We start from the raw sequence: 17,497 nt of genomic DNA, 5'->3' as shown, positions 1-17,497 counted from the left end.
CTCACGCAGGTGACCCTCGAAGTCACCTGTTGCCTTTTTTTTTTTTGTCAAGAAAAAAGATGCTTCTTTAAGACCTTGTCTGGATTTCAGGGAGCTGAACCGTATTACGATTCGTGACTCATATCCTCTTCCTCTGATCTCAGACCTGTTTAACCAGATTGTTGGGGCTAAAGTTTTTTCTAAGTTGGATTTAAGAGGGGCATACAACCTAGTCAGGGTCAGGGAAGGGGACGAATGGAAGATGGCCTTCAATACCCCTGAGGGTCATTTCGAGAATTTGGTTATGCCCTTTGGTTTGATGAATGCTCCGGCCGTCTTACAACATTTTGTGAACAGCATTTTTTAGCATTTAATGGGTAAATTTGTACTGGTGTATCTAGATGACATTTTGATTTTTTCTCCTGATTTCAAGACTCATCGGGACCACCTATGTCAGGTCTTGCTGATTCTGCAGGAGAATAAATTATACGCTAAACTGGAAAAATTTGTGTTTGCGGTTCCGGAGATTCAATTTGTTGGTTTTCTTCTCTCCGCTTCTGGTTTTCGGATGGACCCTGAAAAGGTCCGCGCTGTGCTTGATTGGGAGCTTCCTGAGAATCAGAAGGCGCTGATGCGGTTTTTGGGTTTTGCCAATTATTACAGAAAGTTCATTTTGGATTTTTCCTCGTGGTCGGTAGATGCGCTTAAAGCCTTTTCTAGTATTAAAAAGAGTTTTGCTTCCGCTCCCATTTTGGTACAACCTGATGTCTCTCTACCTTTTATTGTTGAGGTGGATGCTTCTGAGGTGGGTCTGGGTGCGGTCTTATCTTAGGGTCCCTCTCCTGCCAAATGGTGACCGTGTGCCTTTTTCTCAAGGAAACTATACTCTGCAGAGAGAAATTACGATGTGGGAGATAGGGAGTTGTTGGCCATCAAATTAGCTTTTGAGGAATGGCGCCATTGGTTAGAGGGAGCCAAACACCCTATTACCGTGTTTACCGACCATAAGAATCTGGCCTACTTGAAATCGGCCAAGCGTCTGAACCCGAGACAGGCCAGATGGTCTTTGTTCTTTTCTAGGTTTAATTTTGTTGTTACATTCCGCCCTGGGGTTAAAAATCTGAAGGCGGATGCCCTGTCACGTTGTTTTCCGGTAGGGGGGAACTTTGAAGACCCGGGTCCCATTTTGGCTGATCTTTGTCCTCCTGGGAGGTTGTTTGTGCCTCTCGCTTTACGACACAAGGATTTTAAGGAGCACCACGATACTGTCCTTGCTGGGCATCCGGGGAGTAGAGCCACAGTGGATCTCGTTGCTCGGAGATTCTGGTGGCCGGCTCTTCGTAAGACGGTTGAGGGTTTTGTAGCTGCCTGCGAGACCTGCGCTCGTGCCAAGGTCCCTCATTCATGGCCATCGGGTTCTCTCCTTCCATTACCCATTCCTTTCTGTCCTTGGACGCATCTGTCCATGGACTTCATTACGGACCTGCCTCGTTCCTCGGGGAAGACTATGATTCTGGTGGTAGTGGACCGTTTTAGCAAAATGGCACATTTCAATCCCTTTCCTGGGTTACCCAATGCTAAGACGCTGGCGCAAGCGTTTGTTGATCATATTGTTAAATTGCATGGCATTCCTTCAGACATCGTTTCTGATAGGGGCACGCAATTTGTTTCCAGATTCTGGAAGGCCTTTTGTTCTCGCTTGGGGGTTCGGTTGTCGTTCTCTTCTGCTTTTCACCCGCAGTCGAATGGTGAGACCAAACGCGTCAATCAGAATCTGGAGACATATCTGTGCTGTTTTGTGGCGGAGAATCAGGAGGATTGGTGTTCTTTTTTGTCCCTTGCTGAGTTTGCTTTAAATAACTGTCGCCAGGAGTCCTCTGATAAGTCACCATTTTATGGTGCATATGGGTTTCATCCGCAGTTTGGGACATTCTCTGGAGAGGGGTCTTCTGGTTTACCTAACGAGGAGAGATTTTCCTCGTCTTTGTCATTTATTTTGCAAAAGATTCAGGGTAATCTGAAGAGGATGAGTGAGAGATATAATCGTGTGGCGGATAAGAGACATGTGCCTGGTCCGGACCTGAATGTTGGTGATCTGGTGTGGTTGTCTACAAAGAATATCAATTTGAAGGTTCCCTCCTGGTAGTTGGGTCCTAAGTTTATTGGGCCTTACAAGATCTTGTCCCTCATTAATCCCGTTGCCTTCGGTCTTGATCTTCCTCAGACTTGAAAGATCCATAATGTTTTTCACAAGTCCCTATTAAAACCTTATGTCCAACCCACTGTACCCTCCTCTTTGCCGCCTCCTCCGATTATTGTTGATGGTAATCTTGAATTTCAGGTCTCTAGGATTGTAGATTCTCGCATTATCCGCGGTTCTCTTCAGTACCTCGTTTATTGGGAGGGTTATGGTCCTGAGGAGAGGATGTGGGTCCCAGTGGTGGACATTAAGGCCATTCGTCTCATCAGGGCTTTCCATAGGTCTCATCCTGAGAAGGTGGGCTCTGAGTGTCCGGAGTCCACCCGTAGAGGGAGAAGTACTGTCACCGCCAGTTCTGTGAGAAGATCTGGCAGACGTTTTTCTCTACCTCTTGTATGATGTTCTTTGTTTTGGTTTCACTTTCTCAACTCCTTTCATTCTGCCAGGTGTCACTTATTTCGATTAATCGTCTTCCTTTATAATCCCTCCCATACTGCCTCACTTTGGGGTTTATACTACTTCCTGGATGAGGTGTTCACTGCTGGAGGCTGCTTCTGCTGTTTGTACAGATAAGTCTTTTACTTTATTGTGTTTCCTTGCTGGCTTGATTCTAGGTGACCCTGACTCCGTCCGTATTAAGTGCAGGGAGCCAGTGGTCGTGTCCCCTCACTATTATAGGGTTTTCAGGTGTCACACAGTATTAGGTACGCGGGCATGCAATCGTCTTCCATACAGACCCTTGCATGTGCATAGCAGTCAGGGAGAGCTCTTAGGGTTTTATAGGGCTCACCTATAAGCTCCTTAGTTTGGGATCAAGCCAGTCGTTCATTTATTTATATGTTCCAGCTATCTGCTAACTTCATCCGTGACAATATAACGCTTGAATTTCACACATACAGTTGCAGACAAGGTCGCAAATTAAGTATTTTGCACAAAATGGGTGTTTTTTTTTAAACCAGAATAGCACAGCAGTATCTAAAACGTGTATCTCACACTGACAGATGCAGACAAGGCCGCAAAATAAGATTTTTGCCAAAAATGGGTGTTTATTTAATACCAGAATAGCACAGCAGTATGTAAAGCGTGTATCTCACAATAACAGATGTAGCAATGGCTGCAAAATTAAGATTTTCCCCCTAAATGGTTGTTTTCTTAATACCAGAATAGAACAACAGTATCTAAAGCATGTATCTCACACGTACAGATGCAGCAAAGGCTGCAAATTAAGATTTTTGCCCAAAACGGGTGTTTTTTTAAAACCAAGAAAATTATAGCTGTATTCTAGCTTAAATTGGACACTGACTAATGCGGCAGAGGCCCCAGATTTTCCCCCTAAATGGGTGTTTTCTTAATACCAGAATAGCACAGCAGTGTCTGAAGCATATTTCTTACACGTACAGATGCAGACAAGGCTGCAAATTAAGTATTTTCCCCAAAATGGGTGTTTTTTAAAACCTAGAAAATTATTGAAGTATTTCAAACTTGTTTTAACAATCACAGATGCAGCAAAGGCTTCAATACTAAGTACTTTGCCCAAAAAGGATGATTTTTTAATAACCGAATATGACAGCAGTATATAACTATTGAATTTCACACGTACAGATGCAGACAAGCCCGCAAATTAAGTATTTTGTCCAAAATGGGTGTTTTTTTAATAACAGAATAGCACAGCAGTATCTAAAGTGTGTATCTCACATGTACAAATGCAGACAAGGCCACAAATTAAGATTTTTGCCCAAAATGGGTGTTCATTTAATACCAGAATAGAACAAAAGTATCTAAAGCGTGTATCTCACACGTACAGATGCAGCAAAGGCTGCAAATTAAGATTTTTGCCCAAAATGGGTGTTTTTTAAAACCCAGAAAAATATAGCTGTATTTCTAGCTTAAATTGGACACTGACTAATGCGGCAGAGGCCCAAGATGGAGGAAATGGCAAGCAATTGGTGTTTTTTTAATACCAGAATAGCACAGCAGTGTCTGAAGCATGTATCCCAAACGTACAGATGCAGACAATGCCGCAAATTAAGTATTTTGCCCAAAATGGGTGTTTCTTTTTATGCCTGAATAGCACAGCAGTATCTAAAGCGTGTATCTCACACGTAGAGATGCAGAAAAGGCTGCCAATTAAGTTTTTTGCCCAAAACAGGTGTTTATTAAATCCTAGAAAATTATTGAACTATTTCAAGCTTGTTTTAACAATAACAGATGCAGCAAAGGCTGCAATATTACGGTAAGACTTTTCCCAAAAAGGGTATTTTTTTAATAACAGAATATGACAGCAGTAAATAACGCTTGAATTTCACACGTACTGATGCAGACAAGGACACAAATTAGGTATTTTTCCCAAAATGTGTGTTTTTTTTAATACCAGAATAGCACAGCAGTATGTAAAGGGTGTATCTCAAAATAACAGATGCTGCAAAATTAAGATTTTTGACCAAAATGGGTGTTTTTTTTAATACCAGAATAGCACAGCAGAATCTAAAGTGTGTTTCTCACACGTACAGATGCAGACAAGGCCTCAAATTAGGTATTTTGCCCAAAATGTGTGTTTTTTTAATACCAGAACAGCACAGCAGTATCTAAAGGGTGTTTCTCACACGTACAGATGCAGACAAGGCCTCAAATTAGGTATTTTGCCCAAAATGTGTGGTTTTTTTAATACCAGAACAGCACAGCAGTATCTAAAGGGTGTTTCTCACACTGACAGATGCAGACAAGGCTGCAAATTAAGTATTTTGCCCAAAATTGGTGTTTTTAAAACCCAGAAAATTATAGCTGCATTTCTAGCTTAAATTGCACACTAATGCGGCAGATGCCCCAGATGGAGGGAATTGCAAAAAATGGGTGTTTTTTAAAACCCAGAAAATTATTGAAGTACAGTACAGACCAAAAGTTTGGACACACCTTCTCATTCAAAGAGTTTTCTTTATTTTCATGACTATGAAGGCATTAAAACTATGAATTAACACATGTGGAATTATATACATAACAAACAAGTGTGAAACAACTGAAAATATGTCATATTCTAGGTTCTTCAAAGTAGCCACCTTTTGCTTTGATTACTGCTTTGCACACTCTTGGCATTCTCTTGATGAGCTTCAAGAGGTAGTCCCCTGAAATGGTCTTCCAACAGTCTTGAAGGAGTTCCCAGAGATGCTTAGCACTTGTTGGCCCTTTTGCCTTCACTCTGCGGTCCAGCTCACCCCAAACCATCTCGATTGGGTTCAGGTCCGGTGACTGTGGAGGCCAGGTCATCTGGCGCAGCACCCCATCACTCTCCTTCATGGTCAAATAGCCCTTACTTTCAAAGTTTTCCCAATTTTTCGGCTGACTGACTGACCTTCATTTCTTAAAGTAATGATGGCCACTAGTTTTTCTTTACTTAGCTGCTTTTTTCTTGCCATAATACAAATTCTAACAGTCTATTCAGTAGGACTATCAGCTGTGTATCCACCTGACTTCTCCTCAACACAACTGATGGTCCCAACCCCATTTATAAGGCAAGAAATCCCACTTATTAAACCTGACAGGGCACACCTGTGAAGTGAAAACCATTTCAGGGGACTACCTCTTGAAGCTCATCAAGAGAATGCCAAGAGTGTGCAAAGCAGTAATCAAAGCAAAAGGTGGCTACTTTGAAGAACCTAGAATATGACATATTTTCAGTTGTTTCACACTTGTTTGTTATGTATATAATTCCACATGTGTTAATTCATAGTTTTGATGCCTTCAGTGTGAATCTACAATTTTCATAGTTATGAAAATAAAGAAAACTCTTTGAATGAGAAGGTGTGTCCAAACTTTTGGTCTGTACTGTGTGTATATATATATATATATATATATATATTAGTGTTGATCACGAATATTCAAATTTCAAATTTTTATCGCGAATATAGGTACTTCGAAAATTCGCGAATATTTCGAATATAGCGATATATATTCGTAATTTTGAATATTCAATTTTTTTTTTAATCAGTACACGTGATCCCTCCCTGCTTATAGCTTATGGGCCAATGAGAAGGATGCAGTATATTTGACTTTAGGAGTAGTGTTGTTTGCGAATTTTCGAATGCAAATTTTTGTAATGCAAATTTTTTATTGCAAATTTTTCAACTTACAACTATAAGACAAAGAAGACTATAGCACTATATTAGCTAAATTGCTCTATATTCGTGTTTTTCTTTCAAATATTCGCTATATTGCTATAACTTCATTTTTTTGAATATTCATAATATTCTAAAACAAGAATATATAGCAATATAGCGAATATTCGAAAAAAATAATGAATATAGAGCAATTTAGCTAATATAGAGCTATAATCTTTTTTTTTTAATAGTTTTAATTTTTTTCCAATCTGAACTTCAGATGAGAAAAAAATTACAACTATTAGACAAAGAAGATTATAGCACTATATTAGCAAAATTGCTCTATATTCGTTTTTTTTTTCCTTTGAATATACGCTATATTGCTAAATATAAAACACATGTAATAACAGCAGGTTCTTTGTGTACAGGTTCCCTGTGCCTGTCAGCCCCTTCCTGTTGAAGTCTGCTCAGGGCTGTGTGAAACTACTCCCCGTATGTAGCCAAGCATCGCAGCTAAGGCTTATTCTGCAGTATCACCCGCGATAGATGAACCAGGCCTGCGATAGATGAACGACCCCGCCAGTAGCCGTGACAGGGTCATAACCGAGGGGAAGGGAAAATGACCCCGGCGCCAGAGTTGGGGACACTTCCACACCCGGGCCAAGGTAAGCAAGTTCTTCACTGGCTTCTGGGCTCTGACAGGCAGAGGACAGCTAGGTGGTGTCGATGTCCTTAGCCCAAAGTGTGTGCAGCACTGATCGTGTATGGGTGGGGCGAGCAGCGGTACCCATGCCTCATCACAGACAAAAGGAGGATGAGAGAGCCGCTGCTGAACCCCACCTCTCCTACTGCTCTGTGGCTTGGAGGAATCAGCACACGGTGAGGCTGGCCGTGTTACTGCAGTATTCTGTTACAGACTAGATGTGCCTGATATGGAAACTGAGAGCAGACTGGTGCGGGCGGGGTGTGGGGTGCTGTATGCCAATTGGTATCTGAGAGATCTATTTTCCAGCATGGTTTAAGTATCGAACGCAGTGTCCTGAGATTACAGCGGACTATAAGGTACACTATACTAGGGCTAAAAAAATGAATCAATTGAATAGAGTAATGTAAATAAAAAGACAATGTTCTCAAGTTCACTTGCCATGTAATATTGATTGTTCATTATAATTTATTGCCACAAATTTTCTGTTGCCTGTTACTGTAAAAACACTGAATATAAAAAAGTCTAAATACATGATATCTAAAAAATAATCAATATAGAAAGTAATCAATACATAAATACATAAAAAACAACAACATTCAATAAGTAATTAAATAAATCTACATATACATGATTACACCAATTCATCAGTACATAAATATGTCAATAAAAAAAAAAAAAAATAAGATATCAAAAATTATAAATTTCATTAAATTAAAATATTATTATCCAAATACCTGATTAAAATAATTAGAAATAGAAATATATCAATAAAAAAAGACATATATTACAAAATTTTACTCTCTAAATCAATTAATCTAGAAATGCATGATTAAAAAAATTATATATATATATATATATATATATATATATATATATGGATGAAAAACGGACAGCACTCCAGGTAAAAGTTGATGGTGTTTATTCACCCATGTGGATGGCAACGTTTCAGCTCATACAAGAGCCTTTGTCAAGCGATGAACACAATACAAAAGGGGGTATATATAGGCCAACCCCTATGACATCACAATGTGATCAATTATCAGCCAAATACAACAAAGTACAAATAGTGCATATGTGATACATAAAAACATAAGTATATCAATGTACAAAATATCAATAGATCAGTGATATATATCAAATATATTATAAAATCAATGCGTAATCGCAATAAAGTGCATAAAGATAAATTGATGAATCAATAAACATCAGGTGTATCCTGGGATATATAATGAGTGGGAAGAACAAAACGATGCTGCCAAAGGGAGGAGGAGCAATGACATACCCGATGTCGCTCGATGCCACACATGTCGATAGCCGCCACGTCCGGCGTTCAGGTGGATGCAATGCGCAGGCGCCGAGTCGCGTGAGGGATAAGATGTAGCTTCCTCAAATGACGTAACTGGCGCATGCGCATGAGTGTATTAAGGCTAAGGTATTGCCGTATTTGTGTGAGGGGAGGCTCCCTCTCACGGCATATAAGGCTCACCCCCATAGCCCACGTCGCGCGGCTCGTTGCTTTTCCGGCGAGTTTCACTTCCGGGTCGGCACTTTCGGCAGCGCTCACAGACGTCACGAGGCTATTCGCGATCGGAGTCTCAGCGTCAGCTCCGGTTCTTCGCCTGCATCGGACTTAAGGTGATAAGGTTGGGGGGGGGGAGGCGTTAGACGCCGGTACTTGCCAAAGCATGGCGCAGTCTGACTACATGTGCGCGGCGGTCACTGGCCGTATCACTTACCCGGCAGCCGGTCAGTCAGCCGGCGTGGCTACGATTACATCCTTGGGCATGGTAGGGGGCGTGTCTTACGTGTCTGGGGCATGTGCCGCCGCCACGTGTGCCTCACTGGGCGGCTTTTGAGTGCGGTGCTCGCGTACGGGCAGCTCATGGTCCTTCAGTGGGGGCCGCAGTTGTGGTGGTCCTTGGCAGGGCAGTCTGGCGGTACACTTCAGTGCCCTCAGTCAAGGTCTTCAGGGCACGTCGCCTGGTCCGGCTCTTGGACACTGGGTATTAAAACTACTAGGCGTGTAGTTATTGCAGGCAGCAGGCCATACTGCACTGCATTGTGGCTTCTCATTGGCACACTCGTAGTGGTTTTGGTGTCTTCAGCCAGCGCCAAATAAAGCATATAGTGGTGGCACATCAAAATACATGGCTCATAAGAGTTTAACCTATCAGGGTTCTAGGTGGTAACCGCAGTATCTTTTTCAGGTCAGTAGGATCGTCATCCCACAGCGCATACTGCCACTACGTATCTCCTGGTACTTTGTTTCCGGCAGGTAAAAAAGAAAAAAAAAAATATATGAAAAAAAAAAAAAAAATGGCGGGGGGGAAGGGGTAGTAGTAGTAGAGGTCATGCAATATGTTGAGTTTCCTTTCTCCCCTTTTCCCCTTAACTCGCAGCAGTAGGGCATATCCGCATTGGTTCAGGTAGGTGACACAGAGTCCGTCTTGGGGGTAGGGGTTTTGGTGTCACGGTCTAGTAACACGGGGGTGTGGCACATCCTATGCAGGGTATTCTACTTCTGAAAAATAAAAATACAATAAAAATATATTTAAAAAAAAAACAACAAGGGGGAAGACATGTATTTCTTTTCACCCTTTGCCTTGACCGTAGGGCACTAAGGTCTTGTTACGGCAGCCCTTGTGTCGTGTGTTGCGGGTACTGACGTTCGTGGTCTGTCACCAGTACAGATGCTCGTAGCTTGTTACCAATAGGCAGGTGCGGCCTGTCACTGGTGCAGGCACGAGGTCCGTCATGTCTGCAGACGATCAAGGCCTGTGCCGATTGCAGGCGCCTATAGTCACAGACGCTCAAACCCGTCATGGCTGCAGACGCTCAGAAGTCTGTCACGACTACAGATGCTCAATAGTCTGTCGCGACTACAGACGCACGCTAGTCTGTCACGACTACAGACGCCCGATAGTCTGTCACGACTACAGACGCCCGATAGTCTGTCACGACTACAGACGCTCAATAGTCTGTCACGCCTACAGACGCTCACTAGTCTGTCACGCCTACAGACGCTCACTAGTCTGTCACGACTACAGACGCTCAATAGTCTGTCACGACTACAGACGCTCAATAGTCTGTCACGACTACAGACGCTCAATAGTCTGTCACGACTACAGACGCTCAATAGTCTGTCACGACTACAGACGCTCAATAGTCTGTCACGCCTACAGACGCTCACTAGTCTGTCACGACTACAGACGCTCAATAGTCTGTCACGACTACAGACGCTCAATAGTCTGTCACGACTACAGACGCTCAATAGTCTGTCACGACTACAGACGCTCAATAGTCTGTCACGACTACAGACGCTCAATAGTCTGTCACGACTACAGACGCTCAATAGTCTGTCACGACTACAGACGCTCAATAGTCTGTCACGACTACAGACGCTCAATAGTCTGTCACGACTACAGACGCTCAATAGTCTGTCACGACTACAGATGCTCAATAGTCTGTCACGCCTACAGACGCTCACTAGTCTGTCACGCCTACAGACGCTCACTAATCTGTCACGACTACAGACGCTCACTAGTCTGTCACGACTACAGGCGCTCAATAGTCTGTCACGACTACAGGCGCTCAATAGTCTGTCACGGCTACAGACGCTCAATAGTCTGTCACGGCTACAGACGCTCAATAGTCTGTCACGGCTACAGACGCTCAATAGTCTGTCACGGCTACAGACGCTCAATAGTCTGTCACGGCTACAGACGCTCAATAGTCTGTCACGGCTACAGGTCACCAGGTAGTTATATATCTTGGGGTGGACCATGGGGATGTCAACAGATTCAGGAGTACGATGCCCGCTTCACTGGGCAGCACTGCATCATGTTAGCAGGCTCAGACATCACGCACAGGCAGTTTCATCATACCATTGACTGGTCCATAGTCGATACCGAGCTGTTTTGCCGGCATCTTGCAGGTCTCAAAGCCCCGGCGTGTAGTAGCTGCGGCTCTTACGCACATGCCACAGATTGGTGTACTAGTGCCAGGCCAGAACGAGCACAAGCTAGCTATACTCCCCAACCTCCGTTTGCCAGGCTTACGACAGGCATAGACAAGTTAGGGCGGCCGATTAAATATCTTGGGAAAACACAGATATGTAACAACTTTAACACTACAGCTTGTTACTTTAATCATTGTAGGCTGCTGCACTTGTGTACCCTTTGTTTCAGGGCTCATTCTGTCACCGTGTGCCCGTGTGCCCCCAGGAAGGGCAACATTCAGCGTGACTAAGCGTGGTAGATACGGATTTGCTGGCCATATTTTTACTAGATCATCCAGATCAGAGTTGGGTCCAGTTTCTGATCGATGGTCTTCGGCATGGCTTCCACACCGGCTTGGTGGCGCTGCCGCAGGTTACATATGAATGCATAAACCTGTTGTCGGCCGTCCGAGACCCGGTCTCCATTTCACACTTACTATCTGTCGAGTTAGAGAAGGGATATTTGATAGGTCCAATGGCACAGTCCCCATATGATTGTTGGAGGGTCAACCCCATAGGTGTTGTCACAGGGAAATTTTCCAATAAAAAAAGGGGTAATTTATGATTTGTCAGCTCCTCATTCACTCTCCATTCCAAGTTTGAACTCACTGATACCCTCTGAGGAAGTTTCTATGAAATATTCTTCCATAGATGAGGCCATACAGGTCATTCTGTCACTAAGCGAGGGAACCTGGTTGTCAAAAGCCGATATCACGGATTAACAAACTGACTTTTGGGGCTAAGTCGAGTCCCTGGTTATTTGATCAGTTTGCCCAAGGCTTGCATTGGGTACTAGTGAATGTTTTTTGAGCACATCACGTAATCCACTACCTGGACGATTTCCTGTTAATCGAGCCACCCACACAGGTCCCACGAGATCTCACGGTGTTGAGAGGAGTTTTTGAAGACCTTAAAGTCCCCGTAGCCCCCAATAAAGTAGAGGGTCCAGGTAATGTCATTACTTTTCTAGGCATTCGCTTGGACACAGTTAGCATGCAAGCTAGTCTGCCTCACGACAAGTTAACTAGGATCAGAGAAGTAGTACACAAACTTGCACGTGTTAGAGTCACCACTAAAACAGATCTCCAGAGTCTACTTGGTATGTTGAACTTTGCAATGAGGATAATACCACAAGGTAGATCATTCATATCCAGGTTGCTGAAGCTTCTACCCTTAGCCCCGGGTCAGGATAGCGCACTTAGGTTAGATCAGGATGCTTTAGCAGATCTCATGATGTGGGATGAATTTTTGGCACAGTGGAACGGAGTGTCATTCTTTGTCCCCTCTGTATCCAGTCATTTCCCGATCGTCCATACAGACGCAGCTTCTTCTACCGGGTTTGCGGCCATTTACAAGAAACATTGGATGGCCAGCCCTTGGCCGCCTGAGGTTTTAGATATTCCAGGCTTTCTACAGTCATCCGCCCTTTTTGAGATATATCCTATAGTGGCAGCAGCTCATACGTGGGGCAGTCTGTGGGGTAACCAGACCGTGTTGTTTTTAACAGATAATGCAGCACTGGTGGACATTATGATGAAGGACAGGTCTGGGTCCAGAGAAATTATGGCGTTTCTGAGGAGGTTTGTGTGGTTGTCGTTACAGCATAGGTTCAATTTTGTTTGCATGCATATTCAAGGACAGAGGAATCTTGCTGCAGACGCGCTATCCAGGCTTAATGTTCCATTCTTTTACAGGTTTCTCCAGGGGCAGATCCGCTACCAACTACGATCCCGCAGCACAACCTGCTAGTCATGCAGTAGCACCACTACTACTCACTGCCAGATCCCTGGTGGAACAGTCCCTCTCCGTAAATACGTTGAAAGTGTACAAGACAGCATGGGCGTTGTTTAGCAAATTCAGAGTCTCACATCCACCACTAGATATGGGACACATAACCTACCTAATGGCTTTTATTGGGTTTTTGCCACTCAAATTTGAAGTTAGCTTACAACACAATCAAGCTATATCTAGCAGGTATCCAGCATTACTTTATCTGGCTCACCCGGAGCAGCCTTCCTTGTTTTCTGCCTATCCCATTAAGGCTATGTTACGGGGTATACAGAAAACCACCTTTCAGGAAACCACGGGCCGTCAGCCATTCACAGGTCCCATGTTTAGGGCAGTCTCTGACATGCTACGTAACCGCCCTTTTGGTCTAGAGATTAGTAGACTAGTGGAAACGGCATTATACCTGTCTTTTCGGTTTCCTAAGGCCCGGGGAATTTACGTGCACAGCCACTTCCACAAAGTTTCCTCGGAAGAAAGTTCTAATTCCAGATAGTTCAGGGTTCTTGCTTAATTTAGAACAGTCTAAAGCCGCTCGTCCGGGGGAGATGGTACGTATCAGGTATTTTCCCACCGGTAACCAGTGGTGTCCAGTCGAAGTCCTAAACCAATGGTTACTTCATATACGTACATCGTTACCAGACTCGCCATTGCTGCCTCACAACGGCACATCTCTCAGCATTCAGGTTTTCCTGAAGTACGTTAGGGCACTACTTATCAATATCAATGTTAACCCAGCTAGCATCACGGGTCACTCATTTCGTATCGGCGCCGCCACAGCCGCCTCCAAGAACGGTGTCCCGGTCCATGTCATCAGGAAACTAGGGAGGTGGAAGTCCTCGTCATACCTTACGTACATCCCAGACCCATGTCATGAAATGTCTGTTGCTTTTCGTAATTTGTTGGCATAATACGTTATTTTCATTAAGGCACTAACTACACTAACGTTTGTACTTTTTGGCCACTTTAGGCTACTTTTACGACAGCAGTTATGGCATAATTCTACTGCTTATTATGGTAAGGGGGTCGTGGTAGGGCATGCGTTCTGATAGCCTGTCCGAACACAAGTATTAAGGCTAAGGTATTGCCGTATTTGTGTGAGGGGAGGCTCCCTCTCACGGCATATAAGGCTCACCCCCATAGCCCACGTCGCGCGGCTCGTTGCTTTTCACCCGCCCACCCATTCCCCCTTTTTCAATTATCAGACTACTAAGGTGGCCCACTTTAGGCTACTTTTACGACAGCAGTTATGGCATAATTCTACTGCTTATTATGGTAAGGGGGTCGTGGTAGGGCATGCGTTCTGATAGCCTGTCCGAACACAAATATATATATATATATATATATATATATATATATATATACAAATATATAAATACATTACAACATAAATACTTAAGAAATTATAAAAATTCATCATTAAATAAATAAATAATTAAAAACCTCAATAAATATGTTAAAAAACTTAAAAAACAACTGATTTTTGGAGGTAGAGACAAGCAGAAGGATGGACAAGTGAGAATTCAGTGCCCTGAACTGACAGCGGGTCACTGCCGATCCAAGACTCATTCATTTTGATGAATGTCAGTCTGTCCACGGAGTCAGTGGACAGGCGGGTCCGCTTGTCAGTGACCACCCCACCTGCCTTGCTGAATGTCTGCTCAGATAGTACGCTGGAGGGGGGGCAAGACAGTAAGTCCAGCGCATACTGAGCAAGCTCACGGCAGGTGTCCAGCCTGGCACCCCAGTACTCCATGGGGTCGTCGGTGCTCATGCTGTCGGAAGCACCAACGGACCCCATGGAGTCTGCCACCATGCAGGCCAGCCGCTGGTGGTGACAGCTGCTGCTGCTGGTACTGGGTCATGCAGACTGGTAGAACAATCTCATCTCACCCATAAGGTCACCTGCTCGGCTGGTGCTGCTGGAGCCAGCCACCCGCTGGGTGAGATGGGCGGGGAGAACTGGAGCGTGAGGCCAAGGGTTTGCCTGCTCCAGCCGGTTGATCAGACAGGCCCGCAGTTAATCCATCCGGGCCTGCCTCCGGCTGGCTGGGATGAACTGCTCCAGTTTCCCATTGCAACGAGGGTCTAAAAGGATGGCCACCCAATAATCATCCCTCTCCTTAATTTTCCTGATCTGGGGGTCCCTCCTAAAGCATCGCAGCATGTGGGCAGCCATGGGGAAGAGGACAGCTTGCTGTGACTCTTCATGGCTGCCCAGGACCATGACCTCTTGGTCCTCCTGCTGCTGTTGGTGCTGCTCTCGTTGGGAGCTGCCACACCTCCGGACTAACGGTGCCCCCAGCACCGGCTCTCCCTCCTGACTAGGCCCAGACTCCTGTATGTCGAAAAATTCTTCCTCCCTCTCCTCGTCCTGGGCCTGGTCCTGGTGGAGCATTGTTGCCTCTTCTTGCTCCACTTGCTTGTCGCCTGCTCAAATGGGGCCAACACATGGCAGACCTGCTGTATCTGCCCCCACTTCGCATTAGTGATGTAGGGGAGTGGTTGTGATGGCCCTGGAGTCCCTATATCTAGCAGGTATTCCCTCACCACCCGTTGCTGCTCCCACAACCCCTCCAGCGTGTGGAGGGTGGAGTTCCAACACATGACGCTGTCCAAAATCAGCCTGTGAGGGGGCAGGCTGTTGTCCCACTGCAGTTTGGACAGGAATGCGGTGGCGGTTGGGGAGCGTCGGAAGTGACTGGCAATCCTCCGTACCCTTTGCACAATTTCACTCAACCTTGGGTATGTGTGGAGGAACTTCTGTACCACAAGGTTGAGGACATGTGCCATGCAGGGCACGTGGGTAAAACTGCCTTGAGGGCGGCGAGTAGGTTGCTGCCGTTGTCACAGATAACCATACCTGCCTCTAGCCTGCTACTTCTGGACCTGAGCCTGTAGTGCGGCCAGAACATCAGGTCCAGTGTGTCTCTGCTCCCCTAAGCTCACAAGTTGGAGCACGGCCTGGCAGCGGACGTGCCCCACAGTTGCGTAGCTACGGGGACTCTTGCTGAGGGGGTCAGCAGCCATGGAGACAGGGGCTTGCGAGAGAGCAACAGTTCTCCCCTAGACACCCTGGGGCGGCACCACAAACTCAGATGCCGCTGATCCTTCCCCGGCGTCTCGGAGGGACACCCAATGGGCTGTAAAACTGATGTATCATCCCTGCCCATGTCTGGTTGTCCAAGCATCCATTGTCAGATACACCCTGTCGCTGACAGCGTGATCCAGCGACAGGGATACATTCTGCACAATGTGCTGGTGTAGGGCAGGGACGCAGGTCCTGGCAAATAAATGGCAGCTGTGGACACGCCATCTGGGTTGTTCCTGCTCCAACATCTGCCTGAATGGATTGCTGTCCAAAAGATTGAAGGGCGTTCAAAGGCGTCAGCAACCGACGGCTGGCGCCGGACGGCAGAGGAGGAGGAGATAGAAGAGGGTGAAGTGGAGGCAGAGGTCTGGCTACCGATACCAGTACCTCTAGGAGAGGGAGCGGGGGAGTGGGAATTAATCGGTGGAAGGGGTTGGGGTGGCTGCAGTACAGTGGCAGGAGCTGCTGTCCCCTGCATCTGTTCCCACTATCACCAGTGGTTGACTCGCATGTTCTGGGTAAGGGCGGTGGTACCCAGCCGAGCCTCAGACCTCCCTCTCCTCACCCTGGCATGGCACAGCTGACAGATGCCAATTGTGACATTGTCTGCTGCCAGGGTGAAGTAAGCCCAAACAGGCGACTTCCGCACCAACCTACTGTCAAATGGGGTGGTGCTGACTTGCGCCTGTTTGGCCTTGGTGCACTCAGGTAGAGCTGGCTGCTGCTGCTGCCTACTCCTGCTGCCATTACCAGTGGAGCCCCTGACACTGGGCTCCCTGGTGACCTGGCGCACCATTTGCCTCGGATGGCTACCTTCATTGGTGCTGCTGTCACCTGACAAAGGAGGTGGGTCACCCTCCTCTTCATCCCCTATAATGTCAGACCCAGGGCCAACCAGTGGTAGACTGAGGGGAACAGCAGGCGTGGAGCCCCAGACTGGGCTCTGCTGTCCCCTGGCTGACGCCTGGGTCTGACTAGGTGCAGGGGTTGTGTGGCTGACACCAACCACACCAGTTGGAAAGGATGTCACAGGGGTATTGACAGGTGTTACCCCCTCCTCCTAAATAAAAAGTGAATTTGGCCAAACTTTATTGGGGTGGGTATGATGGGGAAAAAATGAAATGAAATATACAAAAAAATAAATCAAAAACAGTCAAACTAAATAAAAAAAAATTACACACACTAAAGAGACACAGACACTAACTAAAATACTAAAAAAAACTGACACTAAGACCCTTTTTTTTTTTACGCAGACACTAACAGAAGACAAAAAATACTACACTAAACAAAGAAAAAATAAGACTATAAAACTTTTTTCTTTTTTCTTACACAAAAGACGCAGACACTAACTAAATACTAAAGCACAGAGACTAAAATACTTTTTTTTTTTTTTTTTTGCTTTTTTCAATAACAGAAGATGAAAGAATTATTAGCACTTACTGTGAATCTGCTGCCCGTTTGTGTCTACACTCCATTAGCTGAAGGACATTCGATGACATCATAGTCATGTGATTTTTTTCAGCAGCGGAAGTGGAGGTAGGACCTGTGATGAGGTCACCATCATGTGACCAGGGCAGAAAGAGGCAGCACTCAGCAGTGGTGACCTGTGATGCCATGGAATGAATGTAAGTATCAGAGAAATGCCGGG

Source organism: Bufo bufo, chromosome 1 (genome assembly GCF_905171765.1).
Source record: "Bufo bufo chromosome 1, aBufBuf1.1, whole genome shotgun sequence".
Lineage (NCBI taxonomy): Eukaryota > Metazoa > Chordata > Amphibia > Anura > Bufonidae > Bufo > Bufo bufo.
This window is presented reverse-complemented; position numbering follows the sequence as displayed.